Raw genomic sequence first — 5,691 nt, forward strand, 5'->3', positions numbered from 1 at the left:
TTCATTGTTTTAACCAACTGATTTGACCACACCCAGTTCCATCACAAACAGAAAATGCAACACAATTTATTGAACATGTTATTAAAATGGAACAGATTCATGATTCATGTTATTCACATGCCCCCCTTTAACAAAATAATATGAATTTTAATTGTAATGTACTGTATTAACAACAGTGCATAGTAGAATTGCAAGACAAACCACAAACCAAAGCAAACACATAAACTACCACATTCAAACAGTAAATAAAGTACATTGTGAAAATGGTCATTTCAGTAGATAACTCTTTCACAGATGCAACGGATAGTAGTAGCACAAGACATGTCGTTCCATCCACTACCATAAAACTCAACACAGTTTTCTTCAGGGTTGTTAGGTTCACCAGGGTGCCAGTACCTGGAGAAGTATAGGAACATTTAATTCAACCTTTACAAGGATATTTTTCCTCTCTAAATCTTTAGTTCTTAATCATGAATTCAAATTATATTTTATGTATTAGACATTAGACAAACTGGATTGTGAAATTAACATACATAATAGTGTAGGTTTGTATTTTCATCTAATACCATCTATAAAACATAGCAAATAGGAATTATTTGAAATGTACTTAAAATGAACAAGAGAAGAATGAAGGGAAAGTCTTACGTTGGTGTGGTCAGTGGCGTTCCATCTACCCACTTCCAGGTTTCGTCTTCCTTTTTGTAAGTCAAACCCAGCCACAAATACAGGTTTAAATGGCCAACAGCTTTGCCAACAACATCCTGGACAGAATGGATATCGGTTACTTAAAGCATTGATTCTCAAAGTGGGGTCCAGGGACCCCCAGTGGTCCTTGGGGGGTACCAGGGGGTCCCCAGCAAAATTAGTTAATATAGCGTCATCATTTCAACCATTTTAACCATATTTTATACTTTAGCTATTTAAAAATAGCAGATATACTAGCTCACAACGCGTCACTTCGTGCCACGCTGCAAGCTTGTACATCTGGTATTTTTTTCAATGATTGAAAAACATTGCAAATATTTGAAATGTTTTTTAATAATTCAGATTTCTTTTGCTTTTTCCATACCAATCTGTATATTTAAAATAAAAATACATGTATTTGTTGTTGAAACAATGATCTTGTATTAAAAGAAAGAAATTCAAAAAAAGAGAAAAAGAAGGAAAGAGAGAAGGTCTGAGTAAAATAGTAAAGGAAAAGGAAGAAAGCAAAAGAAAGGGAAGAAGAGAGGGAAGGGAAGGGAAGGAAAGGAGGGAAAGGGGAACCCTGCTGTCTCGCCCAGTGCTCCATCCACTTAGGTCTCCTCGTTAAGTGGCACCTGTAAGTTCGCGTAATAGTCAGGCTGATTTTTTAAACAGACCCTTTAATTAGATTTCCTCTAGTTTCAAGAAATGCATAGTCTCTTTAATCCATCTGGTAAAGCTAGGTGGAGAGTGTCGCTTCCATGAAAGGAGGATAAGTCTCCTCGCGAGCAGAGATGTAAAGGCTATGATTACATGTGCTTTGCCTCGTATAGAACAAGTCTCTGGTGTAAAGCCAAATAGTGCACAAATGGGGTTGGGAGTGATGACTTTTTTAAACATCTTTGAGAAAGCATTAAATATATCCGACCAAAATTGGTGAGATTAGGGCAGGACCAGAACATATGTATATGGTCTGCTGGTTGTGCTTTACAGCGTGGAAAAGAAGGGACTATAGTAGGATAGATTCGAGCTAATTTAGCATTAGTTAAGTGGACCCTCAGAACAACTTGAAGTTGTATCAGGCCACGTCTGGCACAAGTAGAGGAGGAATGAATGAGGTCAAGTACCGCTGCCCTATTGGCTGTCGCACAATTCCTCCCCGAAGTCTGTCTCCCATTGTTCCTTTATCCCCCCCCCAACGAGCAAGGAGTAATGTTACATGATGGCATTATACAGAACAGAAATTAAGCTAATTATGATTTTTTTTAAAAACACAAATATTCTCTTCAGGAAGTCCCTGGCACAAAACATTTTCAGATGGCGGTCCACAGCCAAATATATATACATTTGTGACATCTATATATCACTTGACATGAATTATTATAGGATGGTACCATTTCAGTCTACTCTGTCTGTGTCTCAGAGGGGGTCTGTGGACAGATCAGATACCTGCTTACCAGTGACATCACCGGTAGGCAGGTTTGGTTATTTCAAACTAGATTTCTCACTTTCAAAGCAAGTACAATGGGAATCTATTTCAGCATGCTAACTTTCCAGGAAGAGAAAGGCTCTAGTTTCTATTATCTTGGAATCCCCATTGATGATGTCATTGGTATATGGTAGGCAGATTGCAGAACTGTCCACCATTAGTGAGGACCAATATCATGAAGATTCTTGAAAACGGGCGAAGTGCTCTAAGTGGAATAGGTTACAGCATGCACTGATGTACTGTACGCACACACGCACGCACGCACGCACGCACGCACGCACGCACGCACACACACACACACACACACACACACACACACACACACACACACACACACACACACACACACACACACACACACACACACACACACACACACACACACACACAATACCTGCTTTTCTTTGCTGTTTATAACAATCAGGTCTGATTGTTTGTCTGTACAATATTGTCTGCTCTGCTCCCAGTTTTTTAATGCCGTAGAAATGGAATAACACAGACCACCATCAAATGTAAATCCATGTGACTCTGTCAACAACAAAAACAATGTTAGCCACAGTTTTTATCCTCTTTCTTTTTTTTTTCATTTACTCAGATTAATGAAGAAAAACCGTGCTGTCTCACTGACCACAGATCCTCCTCTTCCTGTCATCTCGCTCTTCAGTCAGGTTGTTATATCTGGACAGTAACTGTTCAAAACTGGTCTGTAAGTGGCCTTTCTGTTCAGTCAGGTTGTTAAATCTGGTCTGCAACTGGTCAAAACTGGACTTTATCTGGTGTAGGTTGTCTTTCTCTTTATTCAATTCAAAATCTGCAAGGAGAATCAACAAACTGATGAGCTTTAGACAAAACAGGTGATCCGACACAAAGCCATTCAACGGCATGGCGGGTGCGACGTGGTGAGTGCATGAGGCTGGGTGACAGACATTGGTTATTTCCAGACAGGAAAAGTTTGGAGTATCCATGGTGAAATGATGAGGTGGGTTGGATTGGGCTGAATACATTATCACTGGGTGTGGTGCAGCCAGGTACATGGATTTAATATTGACCAATCAATTGGTTGCTTTTTAATTATGTTTAGCACCGGTGTCATGAGAACATTTCTCACTTTAAAGCCCATAAGCCCAAATTCATCATAGTCAAATAAACTAGATGGACAGACATCCACAAAATGACTGCTGTTTGGACTTCATAGGAAGTCTACTTGAAGGTCTGCATGAACATGTAGTGGACCATGAGTAGACATTATTGTCTATGCATACCTGTCCATGAGGATTGTTGTCTAGATAATAGGGCTGGTATACTCTGAGTGCCTTCAATACACTGAACAATTGTCATGAACTGGCTCCGATTCATGACAAAAATGGGGGACCAGACCACACACAAAGGATAAACAAAGCAAAACAAAATAAAGCAACATCAGTAGTGTAATGAGTGCATGGATGTGTGGAAGTGTAATGTAATGTCCAAGTGCGCAAATAAACAGAACCAAACAACACTGCTGTTGCCTGGTAAGAGAGAGCGAGTAAGAATGGGTCTGACCAGCCTCCTTAAGGTGTTCACTCTCCATTCCGACATCTCACCACTCCGACTAGTGGCTTCCGCGTGCGGTTAGGGTTAGGGTTAGGGTTAGGTATAGGGTTCGTCAACGTCGGAAAGGCGACATGTCGGAAAGGAGAAATGCACCCCCTGCTTAAATAGGCTCCAGGGGATGATTGGAGGCAGGTGTATCTCGTCCACTGGACACCAGGTTATTATTTTTTAATGTAAAGCTATTTCAGTTCCAATTCTAGTTTTGGTTATTTCGTTATAGTTTTAGTTAACTATAATAACCCTGCTGGACATACCTCTGGCAGGCTGGCTTGCGCCTTCTCCCACACAGAAACATAATCACAACAGAACGAAATACAAACCAAATTGGAGGGGTCATCACACTATGAAAAGTCTTTTTGCTCCCTGTTTTAAACAGTGAATGAACACCTTCAGAATCACTTCAATGATGTTCGGCGTTGAGCCAAACAGAACCTGCCAGTGTGTGTAAGCCTATATCAATGGCTTACACACGGATTGCCGTGAAACACTGCGGTTCACCAGTGGGGTGAGGGATGAATTTCGGCACCATTTTACCGCTACTTCAGCAGCCCCAAGGACGCTAGTTCGGCACTGTTACTTGCAATAGTCCAGTCATTTTCATTCATTTTTGGCCGGCGTCGCCCAGGGCTGCAGCCCCTAAAGTCCTTGCATTAAGCTAGGCCTGCTCTTCACCACATTGTCAGCTTGTATTATATAAACTTTACAGGTGGTTTGTGTGAATCTGGAGGGTGTGCCTCCTCAAACTAGAGTGTGCCGAAAATAGCAATGGACGAGGAGGCCTCGGTATGCGCCGGTAGACCTGGTCCAAGCAGGCTGACGGCACTTCACCCTCACAAACTGTCCACTGCACGCCTGCCTCACGCCATTCCGCCTGCCCGAAAATGGGGCCCAGAGTATTTAAAGCAACAGCCATCAGCACTATTTCTGACTCAAACATAGCATGAAAATATACTATTTATAGAACGACACTCACACTTTATGACCAGGGCAACGATGACAGCCAATAGGAGAACACACAGTAGCCCCAGACACACTGCAGCAGCTCTGGAATGATTTTCCTTTGACTCATCAGAGCCTGAAAAACACAAGACAAACCTATGAAGATACTTGAGAGGGTTTAAAGACTTTTTTCGGCAAAATAATCAATTTAAAACAAGTGACACCTTTTAAGAAGTTATGGTGCTTTATGATAGCTATCAAGTAATGTATGTTCTTAATTAACAAAATAATAGCACACCATGAATGTAGTGGCTTGAAAATGAACTTGTCAGTTCTTCCTTTGATATATCAATATGTATGATATGTAATTGTCTGTTTAAACAAAGGAACATAAGAGGGTTTGATTAATTTGAGACATGATCACTCACTCTCTCACACACACACACACACACACACACACACACACACACACACACACACACACACACACACACACACACACACACACACACACACACACACACACACACACACACACACACACACACACACACACACACACACACACACACACGGCAGCCTCGTGCTTCTCGCCGAAAATAACTGTCACAGTTATAAGTTACATATAGTTTGGGTTTTAATTTGCTAAGCCTAAAGATGAAAAGTTGTCAATATGTTTGGACTACTTTGGATTGTTCTGTACATTACACAAAGCTAATCCAGTCACATATGAATAAATGCAAATGTTCCATACTTTTTTCCCATTAAAAACAGCCAATAAATTAATTATGTTCTCATGAACAGTGGCTGAACTCTCTGCTTGGTTGGTCATTCAGAAGGATTATTTCCCTCTGTAAAACAAACAGACAGACAGACAGACAAGACACATTGCGCTGTACATTCAGTGTGGGATTTATGAAGCAAACATTGGATAGAAGTGGCCCATACAATAGCCTACTTATAAGAAACCAATTTACAATTCGTAA

At 40.8% G+C, this 5,691-nt stretch overlaps 1 long non-coding RNA gene across 1 annotated transcript; it reads right to left on the reverse strand.

The window, feature by feature from the left end:
- Nucleotides 1-269: 269 nt before the first annotated feature.
- Nucleotides 270-4,823, reverse strand: LOC311064528. Its single transcript, XR_014602713.1, has 5 exons — nucleotides 4,740-4,823; nucleotides 2,802-2,984; nucleotides 2,568-2,701; nucleotides 646-761; nucleotides 270-396 (listed from the first exon to the last, which is right to left on the reverse strand). It is a non-coding gene; the product is annotated as an uncharacterized lncRNA (long non-coding RNA).
- Nucleotides 4,824-5,691: the final 868 nt, after the last annotated feature.

This window comes from Gymnoscopelus microlampas, assembly GCF_963454915.1.
Source record: "Gymnoscopelus microlampas genome assembly, chromosome: 17".
Taxonomy (NCBI): Eukaryota; Metazoa; Chordata; class Actinopteri; order Myctophiformes; family Myctophidae; genus Gymnoscopelus; species Gymnoscopelus microlampas.